This window comes from Podarcis erhardii (assembly GCF_964252035.2).
Source record: "Podarcis erhardii genome assembly, chromosome: 9".
Lineage (NCBI taxonomy): Eukaryota > Metazoa > Chordata > Lepidosauria > Squamata > Lacertidae > Podarcis > Podarcis erhardii.
Genome location: NC_138512.1, coordinates 26,678,170 through 26,703,966, shown reverse-complemented (window position 1 = coordinate 26,703,966; position 25,797 = coordinate 26,678,170). Strand labels below are relative to the sequence as shown.

The 25,797-nt window shown below is 42.1% G+C and overlaps 1 long non-coding RNA gene across 1 annotated transcript in view; it reads right to left on the bottom strand.

Moving 5' to 3' along the window:
* The window catches only part of LOC309349736, a 381,203-nt gene extending 355,669 nt beyond the window's left edge, over positions 1-25,534 (bottom strand). Inside the window, exon 1 of the long non-coding RNA XR_014160150.1 lies at positions 24,713-25,534. This is a non-coding gene — a long non-coding RNA (uncharacterized lncRNA). The remainder of the gene's footprint in view (positions 1-24,712) is intronic.
* Between the last annotated feature and the right edge of the window lie 263 nt (positions 25,535-25,797).

Sequence of the window (25,797 nt, the reverse complement as noted above, 5' to 3'; positions counted from 1 at the left end):
ATGTGATTTGTACTGGCGACTTCTTTTTCTACGATGTCACTGCTCTGCTGCTTAATGGGCTGAGGTCACCCTCTCTTACTGCCCCCAGACTGCTCAGCAGGAAAACATTTCGCTGAGCAAAGACCATCATCAGCAAGGCAGGCTATCTATAATGTGCCAGTGGTATGCTTGTATGGTGGTTTGAAAATGTAAAATGTCTGGTTTTAGTAGCAGCTAAAACCTTCCGACTGTAAATGCTGAGAATAAATTCAGGGAGTTTTTAAAGGCAAGGCCTTTCTGCTTAGTTGGTGGATATTCTGTAGATGTAAGGCAACAGATAACTCCACTTGGCATGTGTGTTGTGTGTGCATATGTGATGTCACACATATGTTGAGCGATGTGGGCACCGAGCATCCTGAGTGCTGGCTTCTCCTCTTCTTCTTCTTCCTCCTGCTGTTGCAGCTGCCAAGGAAAGAGGCCTTGGCTCCTCCTAATGTTGTGTTGAGTGTTGTGCATGCCGTGTGAGATGTACCACATGTGTGGCATTGGGAGGACCCAGGACCTCTTTCTCCAACAGCAGGAGGAGAAGAAGGAGCTGCAGCTCTGTGCTCAGCCTCCACTGCCCCCTGAACATTGGGGGTGGGACCTCTGCCCCGGCCAAATTATTATTTGTGGGGCCCAAAGATCTCTGGCCTTCCCCCCAGGTGGCGCCCCTGGGCTGGTGGACTTGCTAGGACCCTACTAGGGCAGATGTTATGTACTGAGCTGAATCCTAGAACAATAGGATCCAGAATGCAGCAGTCGTATTGGTCCACAGGAGCCACCCAATCCAGCTTCAGGTGGAAGTGAATCAGCAACCTGATTGGCCTGCAGGAGCAGCCAATCAGACTCCTGGATGAAGTGATTCAGCAACCTGATTGACTTGCAGGAGCAGCCAATCAGGCTTCTGGAGGAAGTGAATCTGCAACCTGACTGGCATACAGGAGCAGCCCAGAATTAGCCAATCACACGGGGCCCATTGTGTAAATAATGTATATATAGCTAGAGGTTTAGGGGAAAGATTTATTCATTGCTACTATGAGCTGAATAAAGAGCATGAAATTCTCACTCAACTCCAAGTATATTTCAGCACAAAAAGCTTGTTTTCAGTGATCCACGCTTTGTTCCCCATACTTGTCTTAGGGGATGGTTTGATAAGCCATGAACTTCAGGCTTCATCAGTGGGAGCTTTAATCCTACAAACATCACTGCATAAGCAACTGTGCATTGGGATTAATTGGCTCTGAAAGCCATGTATCAGGTTACGCTGGGGAAAGGTACAGTTTGCTTCCCGTTTTTGAAGTTTGTTTGACAGTAATTGCTAACTGGGCTAATGAAAAATAAAGACAAACAGCCCCGTCCAACAAGAGAAATCTGCATTTGAGAAGCTGGCTTCCTTCATCACAGCTGACACTTTTAATAGGTTGTAGTTCACTTTTCATTCCTTAGCTACTCTTCTGTTCTGTGAGGGTGCTTTCAGATGGAGGTTTATTGCAGGATCAGTGCTGCTTGCACATCAAAAGTCTTTTTTTGCAATGGTCACACAACACTGTTGACATCAGAATGCAAGGCCTTATTGGGCCCTCCATTTAATCTGGATGTTCCCTTTTTACAGAAAATTGATTTAAAAAACAGTATTGCCAACCACCTCTCTGTGATATCTGAAGGACTCATTTGCAATATAAGCATGTCCCACTTGCAATATGAAGCCCTCATCTCCAAGCACCCTAAATTAGTTACAGCGCATGTTTTGCACTGTCCCAGATCACAACTATATTACGGGTTTTTTGAGTACTTTTTTTTATTAAGCCTTTGCTTAATGATGTGTCAAACTAGAGAACTGCTCCTATAGACCTGGTTTTGTTCATGAGTGCATTACTGTTTCAACGACTGCTTGTTTAAACTCCCCAAAACAGAGTTCTCTTCAGAGTCCTACGCCACCTGAATGCAGCATGACTAGTGACACAGAGAGTTGTTTATTGGATGAGGAAGAAAGGAAAGTAGGGTAATTGGATTTTAAAAGCACCATTAGAGACAAAGTACTCCTCTGGCATAATGCCTATTTACATCAGTGGTTGGTGGATTGTGTTTGGAAACTGAATGTTTATACAAGACATCCCAGACTGGGTATTTAAGTTACCCTGTTAGTGTGGCGGTGGCAGCAGCAGGACTCCTTTCTGTGCCAGCCTCGACCCTAAAAAACCACAACATACACACCTGGATTGACACTGGTAAGAGCTGTAGCATGGGTCCCTCCTGTCTGCTTTGGTGTTTCTTGTGTTCCCACAGTGATGTGGTAAGGAGAAGTATTGGCAGGCTGGCCCAATACATTTTGGTGCCCAACACAAAGGACAAGATGGTGCTCCCCTCATTCTCTGTGCAGAATGACAGACAGCTGAATCTTATTTTAACACTGGCAGTGGGAGAGCACCCTCCACTGGATTTTAGGGCTGCAGGCTAGCACCTTGGCTACCATTCTCCTCCCCTCCACATCTGCTGCCTGGGTGGCTATCTCACTGTGCCTAATGGTAGGGCCAGTCCTGATGTCAGGTTCTGCAGTCAGACGCAGGTCAGCACTCAAGTAATGTTACCAATGCCAGTGAAATTAACTCTTTATTCAAGTGGCCCTAGGCTCAGGCCTAGTGATCTCAGGAACCTCTCCCAGTAGGTCTTGCCCTGATGACATAGTTCCGAGGACTGAAGGTCCTTGCCTTCCCATCCCCCTCTGAAGCTCCTCCTTTCCAGGGTTTCCCTCATGCAGTCCCAAACTGCATCTGTGCACAGCTAATCTCTGTTCTGCTCTTTTTATTTCTCTGCTCATTCTCAGGGACCAGGGGGGAGGGCAGCTGGTAGCAGCGGGAGGAGGGAGACTCCCTGGATTTTTCAGCAGCCTCTTGACATCCTCCCCTCCAGCCTCTGCTTCAGCCTCCAAGTCTGAACTGCACTCTGCCACAGAGTCTTCCAGGTCATTAAACCCTGTTGCCCCTCCAGCTTCTGACATTTCCTCCTCCCAGGCTGTCCCTCTTCTCCCTCTCACCGCTCATTGTCATCCCACTCTGAGCCTTCCTCCCCTGGGGGTTCAGCTGAGGATTCCCCAACTGGTGCCCCACCCTTCTTCTGCATCCTGCCAATCCATGACATCTGAACACCTCTGTGGCTCCCATGATACTAGGATAAAAAGAGCACTCGGGTGTTGACTGAATTCAATGGTCCACACCTCTCACTGTTTCTGTGATTTTCCCCTCTCCTCAAGATATGATTAGTGTGTTGGAGACCTATTTCATACTACTCACTCTTGGTTGTATCTGTGCAAGTGGCTGTTTTGCTTTCCTGTTTTTATGTCTAGCTGTTCCATAAACAGCTGCCAAAGCTGAGACAACTGGATGCAACCCCAAATAAGTACATTCCAGTGTGTTTAAATGCTTACCATTCCTTATAGATGGTCAAGTTCAATTAAAATTGCATAACCTTTCTCCTAGATGCTCAGTAGCCTGGAACCTCACCAGGGTGTCAATTAAAATTCCAGCAAAGTTGAAGGATTTCTAGGGTAGTGAGAGTCATACATGCCTGTTTAACTTCTTTGAAGGAGGACGGCTTGTTTGGATTTGGAAGAAGACTTATGAATAGATCTGAAGATATTATCCTTGAAGATAGAAACCAGATGATATTCTTGTCTGTTCCATTACCACCTACTCATAAGCTAACCTAATATGTCAAGGAGAGGTAACGGGGCCAAAATAAAACAGGATCAAAGAGTTGTCAGAGGCAAGTAGCAGCACATTTGTGCTAGAGTCAGACCCAAGCCAAAAGCATAACAAATGATTGGCTGATTCTAGCATTAATCAGAACTACTCATAATCTGGATGGTTAAAACAAATGGCTATAGTTTTAAGGTAAAGGTAAAGGGACCCCTGACCATTAGGTCCAGTCGCGGATGACTCTGGGGTTGCGGCACTCATCTTGCTCTATAGGCCGAGGAAGCCGGCATTTGTCCACAGACAGCTTCCGGGTCATGTGGCCAGCATGACTAAGCCACTTCTGGCAAACCAGAGCAGCGCACAGAAATACCGTTTACCTTCCCCGCCAGAGCGGTACCTATTTATCTACTTGCACATGACATGCTTTCAAACTGCTAGGTGGGCAGGAGCTGGGACCAAACAACGGGAGCTCACCCCATTGTGGGGATTCGAACTGCCGACCTTCTGATCGGCAAGCCCTAGGCTCTCTAGTTTAGACCACAGTGCCACCCGTGTCCTTGGCTATAGTTTTAGTATACCCTAATTATATCATTATGTAACACTTTCACTCATGTGCAACAAGAGAGATCACCTTATAAAAGCAGGTTTCCATTTTGTGGACTGGGAATCACAGGTGCAGATGGGGCAGATGAAGTGTGCATCTGCGTTATAATTTGTCCTAGTCATTCAGATGTGAGGGATTTAGTACAATTCATCTGCCCTACAGTTTGGATAGGGATATGTGCTACATGACCATCTTATAAGGCAGACTTATAAGGCTTATCTCAGGAAGCCACTAGTTGCATGCAATCCCTTCTTGATGGGGATGGGGTTGTACTTAACTTTTACTTGGAATAGTCCCATTGAAAGTAATGGCCACAAGTTAGTCATGCCTATTCATTTCAATGGGTTTACTTTGTGTAGGACATACACTGAACACAACCCGTGATGGCTTTACCTAGATTTATTTATACATACATACCTACATACCTACATACCTACATACATACATACCCCGCCCATCTGGCTGGGTTTCCCCAGCCACTCTGGGCAGCTTCCAACAAAACACTAAAATGCAATAACCTATTAAACATTAAAAGGGGCTTACTTAGTTTTTAAGCAGTTTTAAGCAGTGCTGGATCTCAGCAGCCAAGCAACCATTGCACTGAGATATTTATTTAGATTTTTTCAAGCTGTTTGCCTAGTTGACCAAAACTCGCCAGCATTCTATGACTTAGCCCATGGCCTTCATATTGGGAGGATATCAGGAAATGGAATACATATAACAGTTCAATTGTTTTGGCAGGAATGGGAGAAAGAAAAAGACCCAAAGGATGGATGCACTGCCCTAGTTACCCAGGGTCAGTGGAGGCCCATATTCTGGAGATATACATTGACAATCATTTATAATAATGGTTAAATGAATAAACAAAACTGGAGGAAACACAGATGAAACAGAGAAAATGTTTTTAAGATAGTTGCTGGGGGGGATCACAGAAAAAGGAGGAATGTTCAAATGTAAAGCAAAGCGTAAATTTAAAAAGCGTAAATTTCAGCTAAGCTCTAGATATTTAGACCCCAAATTCTTGAACGTTGATTGTAAGTAGTAAATCTCTGAGATGGAGTGTGAACTGAATTTTCCCTTTTTGAAATAGCAGATTGTGCTAAAAGAATAAATAAATCCTTCCAATCTGACTGTACTTGGCTACTTTTCCACGTTACCAAAACAGAGGGCACACATTGCCCAAAGAGAACAAGAGAAGGCAGATTTCAATAAAATTTTCTATAATTTCTATAATTTAAATATAAATGCAGCCCAACTCACCATGGTGGTGTTGGGGCAAAGGGGGCTGTTTAGTAACACTCTGTAGACAAGACAATTGTACACTTCCATTGTGGATTCAGAAACTTGCTTTGTATTTTGGCATTCAGGCTTCTCAAGTGCTCCTGTCAAATCTATGGAAATATGGGATATTCCCCAGCCCCCAACAACTAAGAACTCCCTGGGCTCATAGTGTGGAAATAACAGTGTAAGTCTGCTCAGAAGCAAGTCCCATGAACTTCAATGGGGCATACACTCAGGTATAGGATTTCAGCCTCTACCACACAAGTTGACCTAAAATATGTGAACAGATATTTCTAAAAACATCAATGCTGAAAAAGAATTTCCCTTGCTTTCCGCATAGCCCCCTCTTTACAGGAGATTACTATGATCAAAGACATAAGCAACTGTCTAATTAATTTTTCTTTTAAAATGGAATATGGTCTGTTGGCCACCCTCAGACTTAATCCAATGTCTTATCACGGAAATGCAAAAAAACACTTTATAGCTTCAGATCTTGCAATTGGTTAGCCTGGACAACCGAGGATGAAAACCTTGAAGTATTTCCTTGAGCTACGAACATTTCTGTAAAGCCCTCGGGTGAATATATTTTCATGTGTTTTAGATTTATGTTGCAGACGAGGAGAGAAAGTTGAGCGATAGAAGCTGTGCTTTGTCTGGCTTTAAAATTGGAATTTCTTCTCTTTTCACAAACCTTGTATCAGTAATACTTCCACAACCTGGGGTGGGCATAATATGAAGGAGGTGTTAATTCTGTAGGGTTGGAAGGGGAATCTTGGTCTATGGATGTTTGAGGGTAGATAGGGAGCCAGAGACCCCAAATTTTGAGACCTGTGTCTTCTTCATTGTCAAGACTTGTAGCAGGAACATATCAGAAGTGATTTCTTTTTAAAAGTGCTCATTCCAATACATAGGTAAAAGGCAAAAGGCTGATCAGCAAGCCAAATAGACTCAGTGGTTTAGACCACAGTGCCACCTACCATTCCAATATATACCCTTTCCCTGGTAACTTTATTTGATTAAAGAAACAGATTTATTTTAGAATATCTGAGCACAGGAGAAGCTGCTGTTATTAGTAGACCCCCCCCCCGAAAAAAAAGAAAGAAGAGAAATATAAAACTAGGGTAAAGTTAGTTTGCATTAACCCTTCCTGAGAAGATAATTTGTACATAAAATCCTACAGCTGCATTGTTTTAGAAGAGGGCTGATCTAATTGTATTGAGAAGTGAAACCCAGCTATTCACTGAAATTTCCACTTCTCCAAATATTGCAGTGCAGTTCTCCAGCCATGTAATGTGTACAAAAATACATATACAAGGGCACCAGCAGGCACAAAATCGTATGCCTTAGTGAAAATTGCATAGAAATATGTGTATATGAGGAAGAATTTGCTTCAAAATGCTGATGAATTTTCACAATGACTTTAAAAAATAAAAATTCAAACTGATACGGAAATAGGAAGAAATGTTGAAAAGCAACGTACAAAACTGCAACAGCAAATATTTTCCAGTGCACTATAAAGATGAACTGTTAGATTTCTTCAACTGTGGGATATAATAAAGCTCTTTGAATTTAATGATATTTCCTTGCTTATCACAGTGTTAGCTTCTATGTTAAGTAGAGCATCTAAACTGCAGCATGTTCTAAAGGATATGATGTACCATGTTTAACCATTAATATTCCAAAATGAAGCTCACAGCTGCTTATTATTCCAGCAGCACAAAGCATTTCAGAAGACGGTTGCCATTAGAAGCAACTCTTAAACAGTTTCCATAGTGATACTGTGACTAACTGTACCAAAAGGCTAAAAATTTGTTTTCAATTACGGGATATTTAAGAGCACTTGTATAATCAATTTCAGATTGTTGCATTAAGTTATTTGTCCCCAGGAGCCAGCTCCCATAAACTAACTGTGCCATAAGTGTCCAAGCATTGTATGAACACTTCATCTATGCCACCAAGACAGAGATTAACATATGCAACCAGTGCTTTTTTCCTAGAAAAATAGGTGCCATGAAGTTGTTACAGTAAGTGCCATACTTTTCAACATCAAAAAAGAGGTTCCTGTACCGCATACCTTTGAGTACCCCCTGAAAATAGCACTGGATGCAACCAAACAGAAATAGAGTTCTGGTAGAATGACCAACACATCCCATCTAAATATGGCTGAATTCTTCGTAAGCCTTTGCATGTTTACCAATGTGGTATCAAATTGGCTATAAAAGTGGATTTATAGGGGCAGAGCTATACTAACCATACAGTGATTTTTTTAAAAAGGGACTATTATGTTCAGCCCTGCACAGCTTGTGAGCCATCAAGTTGAACACACTGGGCACCCTGGGAGGGGTGTGAGTCAATTGCTCTTCTGTTTTTACTGCCTCTCAGCTGCAAAGAAAAAAGAAAAAAGCCGACAATGGGAGGGGGGGAAATGTCAAGTATCCAACAGAGTGGTGGATGCCATTCTGCCTGGTGGATCACAAATTGTCCAGCCTGGGAGTTAGCAAAATCATGGTTGCTTACTTACTCACTCATAGAATTTTGTGCCATTCTTCAGAACGAAACTCACGGGCCATCGTACATTAAAATACTACTTTAAAAGTGATTATACAGTGGTACCTCGGATTAAGTACTTAATTCGTTCCGGAGGTCCATTCTTAACCTGAAACGGTTCTTAATCTGAAGCACCACTTTAGCTAATGGGGCCTCCCGCTGCTGCCGCGGGAGCACGATTTCTGTTCTCATCCTGAAGCAAAGTTCTTAACCCGAGGTACTATTTCTTGGTTAGCGGAGTCTGTAACCTGAAGCATCTGTAACCTGAAGCGTCTGTAACCCAAGGTACCACTGTATAGCCATTAAAAAAACTCAGGATGAAACAAAGCAGTGATGAAACCTCGGCAGAACTAAAAACAACCGCAGTTAAGCGTAATTTACACTGCGTTCTGGAATGCCTGCGGCAGATAAAAGGCTCTTCAAGCAGAATGACATGATAGTTGATGCTGGGCCTGGTTCCCATGGAAGCAGGGCACCACAACCAAAAAGGCCATATAGCTAACTTCAGAAGGCACATGGGGGAGAATTCAGGCAGTCTCCTGTGGTAGAAAGTAGCCTTTCAGGGAACCAGGTCCAAACTGGTTTAGTTAGGGCTTTATATTGATTACTTGCACTTTGAATTGTGCCCCTTCTCCACACAACAGATCAATGGCTGGTGTTACCAATGGTTCTGATGGCCCCTGTATTTTAAGTGAAGAGAAAAGGACTGAAAATATTTTGGATGTGTCCTAAACCCAGCCTTGGCTGGGGAGGGCGGGGTATAAATAAAAATTATTATTATTATTATTATTATTATTATTATTATTAGGAAGATCAGTGCTATTTTTCTAGAAAAAGAGGTGCTAAAGCACACCATGGACACCTCCCTTGTTCTCTTAGAATGGCAATGGTGCCCACCTGGGAGGTGCTGGAACTGAGTTCTGGTGAGCTCTGCTGAAAAAAGCCCTACTCCAAAGTATGTATGAAATGTTACATATCTCTGTGCGGACTTTTAAATCATGATGCATTAATAGAAAACCAAGCAAGGTTTTCAGCACCCAGCAAAAGTGTTAATAGATGTTCCTTTAGCATCTGCCATGAGTGAATGAATGGATTTATGAGTAACAAAAATAACACATGGAGTTTTCTTAATATAGAACCTCAGAAAGGAAAAGAACATATGGTGGAGCTTAGTCTGTTGTGGGCACATTTGTGTTTTGTGCAGTGCAGACAGAGTTCTGTTGAAAAATGCAGGTTTTTATTTTATTTTATTCAATATAGGAAGTGAATTCATTAAAAAATAAAATAAATACAGGTGTGTGGTGCCTTGGTGTGGGACACCAATAATTCTTTCCATGGATAGAGAGACTTGTGGGGAAGAAATAATTCTATTTTTTTCTACACTGTCCTTTAAGGCAAATAGCTGATATACAGATCCAGCCAACATATTCTCAGCCTGGAATAATATGAGGATCTCAGCATAATATTTGACAGCTATAGATGTGACAATAGGGTTGTATTCAACTAAAGTTTACTCAGAGTCAACCATTGAAACTAATGGACCTAAATGAGCCATGACCATTAATTTCAATAAGTCTACACCTAGTAAAAGTTAGCTAAATACAATCCATAGAAACAAAACCATAAATGCATTCTTACGTGGTAAGCCAAGGAACGGTAACTTGGCATCCTTTAGATGTTTTTGGATTCCGACTCCCATCACCCTCAACTATTGGCCATGGTGGCTGGGTCTTTTTGTGTTGAAGCAATTTTTTGTTTTAATGTGGTGAAGCCTTCAAGTACATGATTCCATCTGCAGATTGAAATGGTGTCGCACAGCAAAGGGGTGTATGGTGTGATATTCTTGAGTGTGTTCTGTACATTTTTACCTGTAAGTCCTTTGGTCACTTCTGTGTTGTGTGCCATGTGTGACTAATCTCAGCTTCCCACAATATATTTCTTTGTCCATTTACTCCCTAAAGCCCAGAGACATCTTCCTCAAATGCAGTGGGCCTCATCCTCTAAGTGAGCTGAGGCTTTGGCAAAAAAAAAAAGTTCTTACTTATTTAGTTTATTTAAAAATATGTTGTTATGATTCCTGACTATCCATTCTAGAAAAGTGGCTTATTACCAGGAAAGACTCCATATTTAAATATGGCTACAGGAACACAGAATGATTCTAATAGCCACTAATGATTTGCAATTTGTTCTGAAATAGACAAGTGCGTTCCGGTTCATTGCAAGAACAAAGATATGCTGGACTCTTTATGTAACAGAACATCATAGAGAATTCCTTGAATTTTGCTAGTACATCAAGCTGTAATTAAAAACAGCAAATTGTAATGGTGTACTTTCCCCCTCACTCTAGACAGAAGAAACAAAGCAAAACAAAAAAGCCTGATGTTTGTTTGCTGGGGGAAATAAGCATTCAGTAATCCGGGAAAATGTCATATGCTTAATTTTCCTATCTTCCTCATTTTCCAAGAAATGGAATACACAAACTGAGCTTTGAGGAAATTACAGAGCCTGTTTTACCCTGCCTATTTCTTCTAGCTGCTTACATCGGTGCTATTCTTAATTAGCCATTTTACATTAGAGATTTATTCTTTTCCACCCTCGAGTACCCCAGTCACACCCTGGACACATGGAAGGTACTTGGAAGTGCAAAATGCTGTTTTCAATGTGATACTTGGAAATATTCTCTCATTTATCTTATTTGCCTCTTTTCTACAGACTTTGGAAATGGGAGGCCCAAGTTGAAATCTCTGCTCAGACATGAAATATCCTTGGCAGCCTTTAATCTTCTAGTCTGTAATATGAGGTTGTTGTGATGATGAAATAAGATAAAGATGAAATGTAGCCGTTGCACATGGTAAGGAATAGATATGAGGGCTAAGCAAAAGTGGACTCCCAGCACTTTCCATGCTATTTATGAACAGCAAGTTGGGAGAGGTGTACTTTGCCAAATATTCTCTGGGGAGAATTCTCCAACACTTCAGCAACAGCTCAATTCAGAAGGTTTTCAAAATTTCTCAGAAAATTATTTTATGAGATATTAAGTTGTGGGTGAACATATCAGACGACACAGTGATTCTTCAAATAGCTCTTGTTTATTCACAGGCCAGAACAGAACTGAACTGAAGGGTTCAGCCAGCCTGCTTATATAGAGCTCCACTAGAACACAACAGTAACCATTTTCTGTAACTATCCAATCACTGAACGTCACTTTCAATCCCTTATTTGCATATGTGGACCTGAGTGAAAACTATCTACACAGTATCTTCCTGCTGGCCCAGGGTGAGAACTTCAGTACATAACATGAGAAATGTTGGCTGACTTAACGTTGACAAGTCTGTTATTTCTTCAGATTGGTGGGTGGTGGAAATAATGGTCTGGAAGAGAAGGACTGGAGGTAATAAGGATCAAGCCCATTGCTTGGCTCAACAATATTAAAATAATATGGAAATATGAAAAATGGATCCACCATTGCATCACAAATCATGAAACTTGGGAGACTGTTTTGCCTAATATCATTCAGAGGGCAATTGGAATTATCCAGTAGTTCAAGAGGAACGCAAAATCTATCAGAAAACTTACACCAGAAATTTCATCTCAGCCCTAATTAATAGGGATCCTCACGAGGCAGGGGTTATCGTATGTGACAGTAACAATTCAGATTAGACCCATATAGCGCATGATTTGTGTATGCAAATCTATCACCTATTAGTCACCTTGTGTCTTCTTGACATCTGACAAGTGGGTGGCCTTATCTCCGGTCAAAGTTGAACTGTAGGGTGAAGGGGGCAGATAGAGATCTCACTCACCAAGCCAAAAAGTTTTCCTACCCCTGTTCCACAGTCATCAAAACCCTTTCAGCCAATCTACTGCTTCAACCGCAGAACAAGCACTGACACAGAGAGTGAAAGGAAGAGGGGATCTACATGCCAGATCCAGAATTGCAGCTCCTCTCACAGATTTACACAGCAATGTGGTTCCACACCATCCTAGTTGCAAGCTGACAGTCGTAGCCCTAAACCAGGCATGTCCAACTCCAAAGAGACAGCGATCTACTCCCAGTATAAAAAATCTGGCAGTGATCTACCTATTGTCATTTGTTGAGCTTTTTTTAGGGTGCCAAAAGAGTGCCAAAAGTTCTCATTGACCAACTTAAACTTAATAAATGCAGCAACTGACCTGCAGCACCCCCACGATCAACAAGTAGATCACGATCGACCTGTTGGACATGCCTGCCCTAAACAAATGAGGGAGCTGTCATGCCAACACATTCCCCCATTAACTTTCCACGCATCGTATAATGAAAGTTACAATAGTCTAGTAATGAAGAACAGGATGTTGTGATGCTAAAAAGAAATATACATGTGCAAATCTAATATGTATACAGTGGTACCTCGGGTTAAGTACTTAATTTGTTCCGGAGGTCCATACTTAACCTGAAACTGTTCTTAACCTGAAGCACCACTTTAGCTAATGGGGCCTCCTGCTGCTGCCACGCCGCCGGAGCACGATTTCTGTTCTTATCCTGAAGCAAAGTTCTTAACCTGAAGCACTATTTCTGGGTTAGCGGAATGTGTAACCTGAAGCGTATGTAACCTGAAGCGTATGTAACCCGAGGTACCACTGTATATAATATAGCTGTTTCAGTCACCATTTTGTCACTGTGTGCAGCATGAAGATTTTATTTCTTTTTGCACATTTTCCTCCTGTGCCAAAAACAAAGAGAGCTGTGTGTTTATGTAACATGTACAGCAATTAGCCATTACTATGTTTCCGGATCTTGAAAACACCTGCACATGATACGTCCAAAGTGCATTTTGTTGGTCTCTGAGCCCTGAGTGCAGCAATTAGACCTAGGCAGGTGGTTAATTGCATTAATGCAGAGTCCCTCAGAAGGCCCACCAATTCTGTTTGCTTTCTGAAAATCCCACTACTTTTCTTAGTATTTTAATAGCATAGATCACTGCAGTGTTGGGACTTTATGCAAATATATGCACGTTGGAAAATGCTGCAATGCCTTCTACTACCAAGATGCCTTTTGAAACTTAATGTAGGATATCTTTAAAGCCTCAGCTATAATATAATTTGCTGGAGTATTAAGAGCATGCTCTCTAAACAACGAACAGCATGAAACATGCTGGGTCTGATTGCATCCTTCTATGAACTGCTACAAATCCATTTCAAGCAATTGTGAGAAAATTATGTGTGTTTGACTGCTGAGTTCAGCAGATTTAAGGAAACATGGGATGCTTTTGATCCCATACCTAGATGTTAACAGTGTGAACAGTGATATGACAGGTACCTAAGTCTTTGACAGGAAGTCAAGAATGACCTATCACCCGAATGTGCCTGACTTTATTAAATTCTTCCTCTAACAAACTGCAGTTTCTTTGGCAATTTGGAGGATGAATGTTTCTTTGATGCACTCCATTCAAACTTTTTTCAACCTTCAAAGGAAGAGTCCATAGAACGAACGAACGACAAGTTGACAGGATCCTGCAAAATCCTGCAGTCTTCAGAGTTGCCAGTTCTTGTCCTTTTAATGAAAGTCTTTTGATATTTGGTATTTTCCTTTAAGCTCTTGTGGGGGGGGGAGTTTTGAGTTATTTTCAAATCCAGATTTTGTTTTATTTTGTGAGGGTAAGGTTTCCTTTTACAGTGGTACCTCGGGTTAGATACACTTCAGGTTACATACGCTTCAGGTTACAGACTCCGCTAACCCAGAAATAGTGCTTCAGGTTAAGAACTTTGCTTCAGGATAAGAACAGAAATCGTGCTCCGGCGGCGTGGCGGCAACAGGAGGCCCCATTAGCTAAAGTGGTGCTTCAGGTTAAGAACAGTTTCAGGTTAAGAACTGACCTCCGGAATGAATTAAGTACTTAACCCGAGGTACCACTGTAGTCATAAAGAAATAAGATATCCTAAAAATATAAATGGAGTAGGCTTTAGAAGAATGAATACTCATCTGAAATTTTTAATGGATAATAGAGGCTCCCAGAATGCTTCATGTTGCTCATGCTAGTTTTCAACCAATCCTTTAAAAAAAAAAAAAGACTTTGGTTTGTAGCATCATAATCAGAAGCTCTGATCCACATGTACAGCAACTCATTTGTTGGAGGAGACAAGAGAAAGCCCTGGAACCTGAATTCAGTTTCCTGCCTTCCCTCAAACAGGTGGTTTTTATTGACAAAGCAGAGATCCTTCACACATGTTTGGTGAATAAAGATGTTGGAAGGCTTTGATTTTTGTTCTACTGTGTATTCATCGTTTGTACTACTGTTTCCATTCCCTTGCATTTTGCTTTCCACCAAAAACAGCATTATTCATCTAGCTGTCCACTATGGTGAAATTATGTAAGTCACATAATTAATTAATTAACTTACATAACTATTGTTATTCCACCACATTCATTTCAAAACAAAGGCTCTGTATTGTTTTGAGAGTTAATTTATAGTGTACTATTATTTTATAATAGCTTATGGAATATTACTTTATTTGATATAAGTCATTCCATTTTAAAGTTATGTTTTATTATGACTTTCTATATCGGATCAGATTGTTATAAGGTGTGTGCTCTTTGTTGTGTATTTTGTTGCTGTAAACTGCCTTGTGTATAAAGGTAAAGTAAAGGTAAATGCAGTAAGGTAAAGGTACCCCTGCCCGTACGGGCCAGTCGTGTCCGACTCTGGGGTTGCGTGCTCATCTCGCTCTAGAGGCCAGGAGCCGGCGCCGTCTGAAGACACTTCCAGGTCACGTGGCCAGCATGATGAAGCTGCAGCTGGCGAGCCAGCACCAGCGCAGCACATGGAAACGCCGTTTCCTTCCCGCTATAAAGCGGTACCTATTTATCTACTTGCACTTAGGGGTGCTTTCGAACTGCTAGGTGGGCAGGAGCTGGGACCAAACGATGGGAGCTCACCCTGCCGCGGGGATTCGAACCGCCGACCATACGATCGGCAAGTCCTAGGCACTGAGGTTTTACCCACAGCGCCACCCGCGTCCCATATAGAAATGCGGTATACAACTTAAAAGTGAATTGAAATGAAATGAAACACAATGTAAATGGCTATGGGAGGGGAGCATAACCAATTATGTATTGTTTGTAGACAGAAAGCAACAACAGTGAATACCAATCATATTCGCTGGATTGATCTCAATTCCAGACAATTTCAACTTCCATTGCAATTTTTCTCTGATTTCTCTGGCATCACTAATGGTGAGGCTTAGCAAAGCAAGGGATGCCTGTGTTAGGTCTCATTTTGCATGCCTAAAGGTTTCTAGCATTGCACATACATTGTGATGATGTCATTGACCCATGCAATGTTCCTGAGGTTTAACCGCATTTGCGCTTTAGGGTGATCTGATTATTCCATTATGTCCTGGTTCCATTGCAGCAGAGAGGAAAAAAATCTGTAGCAGTGTTTGTAATTGGAACAAATAGCAGCTTTGAAGGGACATTTTTAGTGGGGAAGACAGTAGGAGAAAAAGAGTTAAGCCAAACCTGCATTCCATAGTCCTCCTGATCCAATTCAGCCCTCACACCGCCTGAAAAAGCTGACTTTTGGGGGGCGGGGGAATAAAAATAAAAACGGACAATTTTCAATCACTCCAACATCACATTTAGTTTGACTGCCAGTGTAAGGTAAAGGTAAAGGGACCCCTGACCATTAGGTCCAGTTGTGGCCGACTCTGGGGTTGCGGCGCTCATCTCGCTTTATTGGCCGAGGGAGCCGGCGTACAGCTTCCAGGTCATGTGGCCAGCATGACTAAGCCACTTCTGGCGAACCAGAGCAGCAGATGGAAACGCCGTTTACCTTCCCACCTATTTATCTACTTGTACTTTGTGCTTTCGAATTGCTAGATTGGCAGGAGCAGGGACCGAGCAACGGGAGCTCACCCCGTCGCAGGGATTCGAACGGCTGACCTTCTGATCGGCAAGTTCTAGGCTCTGTGGTTTAACCCACAGCGCCACCTGCGTCCCTGACTGCCAGTGTGGTCGGCCACAATACATTGTCTACATTCTGAAGTGAATTAACACAGTCAAAAGACAAATGCAATTCTGCTTCATCAGAGGAGGACTTCGTATCTTTACATACAAGTATGTGCACTTTTGGGGGGAGGCTTGAGTCTAATGTGGGGAAACTGTGACACCAGCAGAGTGGAGCACAACTTTGGGCCTCCACAGATGGTTGGGAAGAAGCACCTAAAGGCAGATTAAGGTTGATTGACATCTGTGACCAGGCACTAGGATGCCCAGGTATCAACATCTGAAGAACTATAAATATTTCCAAGAATGCATTTCCTTCTGAAAGCAGTTTATTATAAAACTCATTTTCAATTACACTGTGAAGTCTTTTCAAAAAGGTCATTGGACAGCTGCCTGGCAGGATATTGTTGAAAAGGAGTTAAGGTGGAAAGTAACTTGTTTTAAAATCCCAGAATCCAAAACCAAGGGAAATATGTGTTACCATATATGTGGATGGTCTAATTCCCCAACATTATTACCCTTGCAGCTTGAATTAAGCTTGTGGCACAGTGACACACGTTACGCAATGTTGTTGTTGAAGAAGTACGGCGACCCACATTGCCGTTTCAGTTAAATTCTGCATGGCTGTCAACACTTAAAGCAAGTAAGTCAGAAAATATGTTTTCGTTATTGTTGCCTTTAATGGTTTCATTCCAGACAGTGAAATTATTTGGTCAACTGGCAGACTGACAAAGATGCCCACATTGGGTGGGAAAGCTGTAACAAAGAAACAGAACCACTTCTTGAGGGGCTGGAAAACAGTTTAGGTCATTTATGTTCCCAGAAATAGCTTGGTGCTGAGTGGCTTTATGTAACACCAAGCTTGTCCCCAACAGAGCAAAATGTGGCTTTGCACCTGCCTTGCCAACAAAGGTCCGTATAGTTAAAGCCATGGTTTTCCCAGTAGTGATGTATGGAAGTGAGAGCTGGACCATAAAGAAGGCTGATTGCCAAAGAATTGATGCTTTTGAATTATGGTGCTGGAGGAGACTCTTGAGAGTCCCATGGACTGCAAAAAGATCAAACCTATCTATCCTTAAGGAAATCAGGCCTGAGTGCTCACTGGAAGGACAGATCCTAAAGCTGAGGCTCCAATACTTTGGCCACCTCATGTGAAGAGAAGACTTCCTGCAAAAGACCCTGATGTTGGGAAAGATGGAGGGCACAAGGAGAAGGGGACGACAGAGGACGAGATGGTTGGACAGTGTTCTCGAAGCTACCAACATGAGTTTGACCAAACTGCGGGAGGCAGTGGAAGACAGGAGTGCCTGGCGTGCTCTGGTCCATGGGGTCACGAAGAGTCGGACACGACTAAAGGACTAAAAAACAACAAACAACAATCTCCCCATTAATGGTCATCATCCACAAAATGATCTCCCCATCCCAGTGTTGTCCCAGAATTCTCCTCCTGTCTCCCCAGTGCTGTTTCAAACACATAAAATTAGGGGTGCAGGGGTGTGAGTAATGGGCTCTGACAGAGTGTTAGAGTCTTGACAACTGTTATAAGAAAAACTGCTCTCTTTCCCTTATGGGGTATTCCAGAGCCCATATAGAGTTCTTAAGTAGGTTCCCTGTTGGTAGGAGAAAACAGAGGCCAACCAGAGTATACTGAGAAGCAAAGTGGCTAGTAAGCCTGATCTTTATTAAAGGGACTGTTGCAACACTCACCACACACAGCAGGGAGGAGAACCCCGAACAATGGTGCGCAAACCCTTATATAGACTTTTGAAATTGCCCACTCTGTAGCCCAAGACCACCCCCCAAAACATTTTACATACCTCACAGAGGGAGGCGGTCTACAGCAGAAATCCTGCCTGCCAGGATACCTGATTAATATTCACCGATTGCATTCCCTGGGCAGCCTGGGCATTCTTTTGTGCTGGTTAATACTTTAGTTCCTGAATCCATGTCAAAGGCTCACCCTATTCAGACACAAATACACCCTTAAGACAGGATTTGCAAGCAAAAAGACAATGGGAAGGCTTTCCTCATTTGCCTCCCTTACTGCAGAGGAATATTTGAGGTCATTGGGAGAGTCAAAATGGCTTCAGGATTGGTCTCCCATACTATTTCAGACACAGGGTTCATATATTTAGATATGTGTGCATTTATGAATATTTATTCTATATTTGAGACCTTAAATTTTTTATAACACAGTTGTCTGGCAGTGCTGTGTCATGATGCCGTAGCATCATCTCATATCTACTATATAGTAACTGTTCATTTCATACAATACCTTTTCATCTCTACAATTAAGGGATAATGCTAGTTTATAAACAGTTCCATTTTTTTTCCAGAAGGATGTGTGTAAATTTTCTAATTGTTTGCATCAATGTGCAATACACAAGTTAGTGAATCAGGATAAAATGGGTGATTACATAAAGGTAGCAATTTGGCATAATCCAAGCAGAAGTCGAGGGCAAAGTTTCAGGTATCAACCATGCTTATTTTCATGACATGTTATGAAGCTGTTGGGAACAAATCATAGTCTGAACTTGGGGTGCTCACCAAGCTGTTTGGGGAAACCACAAAGCTCAAGAAGGTAAGGGATGGAGAGATGGAAGGAATATTTTGTTTTAACAGAGTTAAACATTTTGGAGCAGTGATTTCACTTCAGTAGTATCCCCTGTTTGGAAGGATAGTGTGGTTTCATTTTACAGCACCCCCTGTTTAGGACATGGTTGTCAAGATGTGCATTTCACCTCTGTTGGGTATGTTTACCAAGAAAATCTGCATTAATCGAGAACAAAAGCTAGAGTTTTAAAGATAATCAGATACCTTTGTAGTTCTTCAGATGATAAACACTGCTGACTAGCAATCTGGCAGTGTTGTTCCCGTGACCTGCCAAGCCGCTTTGGGGGAGGGGGAGCTACTGCACTGGGACATCATTCACCCTAAAAATAAAAAAGGAAAAAAGGCAGAACTCCAAATAGGTGTTAGAACTGACTTGAGCTGACCAAAATGAGAAAGAAAGAAAGAAAGAAAGAAAGAAAGAAAGAAAGAAAGAAAGAAAGAAAGAAAGAAAGAAAGAAAGAAAGAAAATAGGCAACTCTGTTATTGTGTTTTGTTAGTTGCTGGGTTTTATCTTTTGTTTCCACTTTGTGTCTCAGTTACCACCATGCATCTTGCTAGACAAACAGAGCAGTTTCTACAGTGACTGCTTGCCCAATCTCGGAATAAAATATTTCAGATCTTGACACTTGAAAGAGCCCTAGCAAATGCCAGTTCTGGATTTGCTCCAAAGTATACTTTCTGTCGAGTTCCATGTTAATTTCCCTTTCCCTCTCTTTTTAAAATGAAAAGCAGGAATGGAAGAAGGACAAGTAGGGAAGGGGGGACTTGACACTTCCTTTGCCAGCCGTTTTCCCACTCAAAAGTGCTTTTCTGATCTGTATCAAAAGAAAGTGAGAGCAGCAGTATTGAAAGGAAAACTGGTTTTGGGGAAAAGGTTAAGTACTGTGCAACATCTCTGGTTTTTTGTTTGTTTGATGCCAGGTGGTCACTGTGGGCACGTTCAGGCATGAAATCCCTTTTTGCAGTGTCTGTGTGACTTCACTGGCAAAAAAAGGGCCACTCCACAATTCCCTCTTTAATCTGGATTTACCATTTCTAGGAAAAATATGATAAACTGAAGAAAAAACACACAAAACAAAACTCTTGCTGGTTATTTGATAGCAATATCTGGACAACCCTTTACAATATTAAGCCTCCATGTGGAAACCCATTTTTATGAGTTTGCCAAAGCCTGATAATCAACTGAGGAGCTCACTATCTCAGCTGCACCGGTGGTCTCACTTTGCATGGCTGTTGGCATCCATCTCTATCCATCTGTCTCAAGAGACAATGGAGTTCGCCTTTGGGAGTGAAGTCAAACTGCTGTGTTAGCAGCACCAAAGTGACCTCCCTGGGGAGTGTGTATGGAGGTCCTGGGCTTCCCAGACAAGACCCTCCTCTCCATTCCTCTCAGCCTCACTGAGAGCAATACACTTAGCTGCAGGAGTTGCCAGAAGGAGGCAGAAGAGCAATACACTTAGCTGCAGGAGTTGCCAGAAGGAGGCATACAAGGTGCCATCCAACCACCTTAGGGACTCCATTTTGGATTTGTGTTACATTTACTCCTTAGCCTTTTCTTCTTCTGAAGATATCACCCAAAGTAGCATAAGTTTAGGATCAGAGTTTTCTTTCTCCTAGATGGGCTACCATCCCACATGTCCATAGTAATAAACAGTGCTGGGGGGGGGGGTTTCTAGAAAAAGAGGTCCTGGAACTCACCATGAACACCTCCCTTGTTCTCTTATAACAGCAATGGCACCCACTTGTGAGGTGCCAGAACTCAGTTCTGGCAAGTTCCAGCTTTAAAAAAGCCCTGATGATGATGTTAAATAACTTCTACAACCTAACATGTTACATTACAAACTCTCCATCACATACTACCTCTCAGCTTTATGGTTTTTTTATGATAGCCTGAGCAGATGCTTTTAATTTTTTTTTAATTAGAGGAAAGTAGCATAGAACACTACCGAACATGAGGTATGGCTCTTTGAAGGCTGCACATTGGAATAAGAAGGATGTTGCAGCCTAGGATTTAGAAGCCCTACAACAGAGTTCCCTGAAGTAGTCTTCCTGGCGCCTTCTTGTATCATGCCTGCCTCTTTGTTTTTTTATGTAGGCCTATTAATTTCACGACCACTGAGTGCCTGCTTAAAGTATTTACAAAAAAAATTATTGGGCATTTCCAAGGTAGACATCTTATATAATTAGACTTAAAGTAAATCTACTACACTTTGTTTATAACTGTGGACCACAGATTCTCTGGAAGGTTTAGAATTTCCTGTTGAGCAGGGAGAGCTTGTCAGGCAGCAGGGATGCAAAACAAAAGGGAACCAGCCAGCTCTGAAAGAGGTTCTGTTTTTTTGCCCATATTAAGCTAAACAGATGTGGTACAGAGCGGCAGAACTGCTAAAATACTCCCTTTGCTTTGTTTTGGCAACCATTGTTATCATTGGTAGAGACACATGAAAAATGTAATCTGTTGCTGAATTTGTTGGCGAGGCTCGCACCAATGCTGTCATTTTCACACCAGGAATCGGAAATGTCTTCCTCTAGCATAAAGGCAACAAATTCAAGTATTTTTTTAAAAATGCAGGTACATACATTCCTTGAATAAACACAGATCTTTTTCACCTCATTTTTTGGAGAGCTGATTTTTAGGATACTTTTGTAGCAGTTTTGAACAAAAGGGAGGCACAGAGTTATTCCTGAGTTCTGCGGGTATAGAGCGGTATACAACTTTAATAAATAAAAATTAAATAAATAAATTCCTGTACCCTCCTGCCTAATTCCCACTGCCCAACATGTACAAATACACAAATGAACCACCAAGTCCTCAGCTGGAATTCAGGCCACTGTCGATATCCATTTCATCTTGGAAGTGAACCTTCTTTCTTGGTAACGCTAACCTGCTATGCAATGCCAATGGCCTCATATCCTGTCAGCAGGCTTCCCATAGGCATCTCGTTGGCCACCACAAGTATCAGTCTGATCCAACAGGGCTCTTCTTTTACCTACTTATGAAAAAGCAGGAAGACAGCTTATACTGAAAAATATACCTGGGTACTCAGTCTAGAGGGTGTTCTCTTAGACAAAGACAAGCTGGGTTTTGTTTTTTATATCTTCTGTCTTAATAAAATAGTTTTGACTAATAAGCTACAATATCTGCAAATGAGCAGAACCAAGCCACAAACATAGGTGGCAAGTTTGAAATATCCTTTGATTATTTGCTTTGCATGCTGACCCCCAAGGACTGATAATCCACAGGGCAGTTGGGGCAATTCCACCAGGGCCCGTGCCTGCAAGGTGTCACAGTGTGTGAGTTTCCTTTCTTCCTTTTTTAAAAACGTCAGCCTCTAACCTTTCCAAAGAGGAAGTTATCAATCAAAATATCGAACCTGGTTGGAGATAAGATTTTCCTGAAGTGGGTGAAACAGGTTTCATATTGCTCTGGAGCAGAGCTGGCCAATTAATGAGGTGGAGCAAAGTACCCTCCTCAGGTGGTGGAAGTGCCAGAGGCGGCAGCTAGACTGGTGACTGGAAGTGGCCACCAAGACCATATAACACTGGTCCTGAAAGACCTACATTGGTTCCCAGTTTGTTTCCAAGCACAATTCAAAGTGTTGGTGCTGACCTTTAAAGCCCTAAACCGCCTCAGCCCAGTATACCTGAAGGAGCGTCTCCACCCCCATCGTTCTGCCCGGACACTGAGGTCCAGCTCCGAGGGCCTTCTGGTGGTTCCCTCACTGCAAGAAGTGAGATTACAGGGAACCAGGCAGATGGCCTTCTCAGTAATGGTGTCCACCCTGACCTCCTATCAGATGTCAAGGAAATAAACAACTACCTGACTTTTAGAAAACATCTAAAGGCAACCCTGTTTAGGGAAGTTTTTAATGTTTGAAGTTTTATTCTGTTTTTAGTTGGTAGCCCCCCAGAGTGGCTGGGGAAACCCAGCCAGATGGGCGGGGTATAAATAATAAAATTATTATTATTATCTGCCTGAGCACTTCCACCACTTGGAATGCCCCCATCTCACCAGCAAGAGGGAGGCATTCCAGTGTGTGGCATTGCCGTTCATCTTCCCCACCCCTGAGACAGAGAAGATGAGTGGCAATGCCTTGTGGAATGCCCATCTCTCACCATATTTGGTGAGGGGGGCATTCCATCAGCAGTGGAAGTGGTGGGGGGGCACACTAGAGGAAGCACAGGGCAGCACATTCCCGTTTCGTCTCATGTGACAAAATGGGACGAGATACCCCTCTTCTGCAGAGCAGATCCAGAAATCTAAAGGGCTCTTCCCCTTTCATTCTCATTGCCTATGAAATAATTCTCTCCCCCTTTGGAGAGAACTCTTGAGAGTTTGTGTGAGATGTGGTTGTGGCCAAAGGTAGGCCCATCTACCTTTTGTAGGTTTTTTGGAGGGTGTTTGGGGACTAAATACAGCAATGGCGTTAGGGCAGGGGGCAGATTTTGTTGCACCTGGAGAGGAGGCTATTTTCCTCCCTGGTTGTTTTGCTCAGTTAAGCCATGGTTTGCACCTGGACACATGCTTTAATGTTCTCCTAAAAAACTACCAGCCATTACGAAGGTTTGTCCTATAGTTTACAGCTTGTGTTTTATCTGGGAGAGCTAAACCAAGAGCCCAGATTTGGATGACATGGTAAGTCGAACCTTGTGCTGTGTTTTTTTAAGATATACACCTAAGAAGTTCTAAGTATGTCCCTGAAGTGTAAAGTGAAAATGTAAGAAAATAAGTTTTCAAACATGGTGTTCTTGTGATCTGATTTGTCTGCAGCTTCCCATTTGATTGTAAATTCAGTGGCACAGTTGGGTTTCCTGCGTACAATGTGTTAAATGTTTCCTGAGAGTTTCTTATGGTTGCATGTCAGGTTTAATGTGATCATACCCCCCAAAAGAAACAAGAAAATGGATAAAGGAAGAGAATTATATAAAAGTCTGAGGATTAGGACAACAATGTTGGTTTGGGAATAGGAAAAGAGGGGAAATGTGCAGCAACAGATATAGAGAAGATATAAAGCAAGAATGAAAGGTGGTTTTGCCAGAAATATCTGAGATATGCTCCAGGTGGAGAAGATAGTAATAACAGATTATTCCCTAGCGGGAGCAGAGCAATAAAGTCTATAAAGCCTGATGTTAGTAGAACTACAAGCCTCCCACAGAGATGTCCAAACATAGGCTTTTGAAGAATGAGCAGAACTGAAATTCTGACAAATGCTATAGCAACTGTCACCAAGGATACTGTCAGGAACTTTCTTATCCAGAAGACTCATGAGCTGTGGCATGTGTTAACAAAATTGGGAATAACTTTTTAAAAGCCAAAACAAGTGCCGCTTCATGATACCTCTGGAATGTGTGTGTCTCAAAATGGAAATAAGTCGCCTTTAGTAAAGCTAAAAGGCAGTGCTTTGGAAAAGATGGGGGCATGATAATATGGCTTTAGGAATCTACATGGATGTTTTTGTGAATGAAGGGAAACTTGAAAGGAGCCAGGATTGAACTGGTTCTATCAATAAAGCCAACACAACATAATGGGTTATAGAACTGATTGAAAAATAAGATACGAGTTAAATAGAAACAAACATATGTTTAAAACAAAATGTCCGAGGACCAGCTCTAAGCCCACTGTTGGCTTAAATGTGGCACATATTTTATTATTATTTTATTAAATACACCTCACTCTTCCTTCAAAGAGCTGAAAGTTCAGGCACTGTATGACCAACAGTAGTCACAGCAATTTTAGACCTACAGTGGTACCTCGGGTTAAGTACTTAATTCATTCCAGAGGTCCGTTCTTAACCTGAAACTGTTCTTAACCTGAAGCACCACTTTAGCTAATAGGGCCTCCTGCTGCCGCCACGCCGCCAGAGCACGATTTCTGTTCTCATCCTGAAGCAAAGTTCTTAACCCGAGGTACTATTTCTGGGTTAGCGGAGTCTGTAACCTGAAGCGTCTGTAACCTGAAGCATATGTAACCCGAGGTACCATTGTACAGCAAATGCTGAAGTGAGAAGGACAATTTCAGTTTGTGTATAAGTGAACCTATACATTATTTTATTTGCCAAACTTGTTCTTATGTTCCCTCAGCAATTGTCTTGCTAATCAACTGCCTCGTTTTTCTATTGTGTAAAAAAAACAAAACTTGAAATGTTGCCTCAGCAGTTGCAAGCCTTCAGGTACTTTTCTATCCTGCCCACCACCAAGGCAGCTTTTCACAAATACATCCATCCTCAAAAGTGTGTTGCTGGAGACATTCAACAGTTGACTGAGGCCCAGTCTCCATAGCAAGAGTGACATTGTTATCCACATTAGCACTCAAGCAGAGAGCGCCAGATGGTTGGCTGCCTATATTATCATCTATTTCAGGGGGTTATTTGCCTCACCATCATGTTGATTTTCTTGTATTCTTGCAGGACTGACTATTGGGAGACTTGTGCTCCCCTGTTTAGAGTGCTACACTTGGTTCGCGCCATCAACTGCAAAATGTAGACTCTACCACACCACACTGAACCCAAACAGGTAAACGCATGCACACACACAAGTCACAGGTAGCATTTGCATGGCTGGTAAAATAGAGCTATATGCAGAAAGAACCTATCCCCGCATGTAGATTTCAACTGTTCTGCTATTTGTTGAGTTGCTCTTGAACCTTAGAGAGAAGAACATAACACTCTTTACCTCCATTCCAGTAAATGAAACCATTCCTAAGCACTGCAGACGTCCAGTCAGTTATGTTTAAGAGCCCCATCAATACCAATAGATCAATAGACCAATACTGGTTAACAGTAGCTAAGGAAATTTGGCTACACGGCTTGAGTCTAAAAAGGAAAGAGATTATCCACAATTAATGATGGGTGATTCTGCCAATTTCAATTTCTCTGTGTTTCTCGTTTTCCCAATATTAAGTTGATTTCTTCACGTTTTCACAACTGATTTAAAACAAACAAACAAAAAGGTCTTCGTGAAAATTCATCAGCATTTTGGTACGGATTTATCCTAACATATACCTCCTTGAATGCAATTTTTCCTAATGCACACTTTTCTTTTTTTGCAAAGCGATC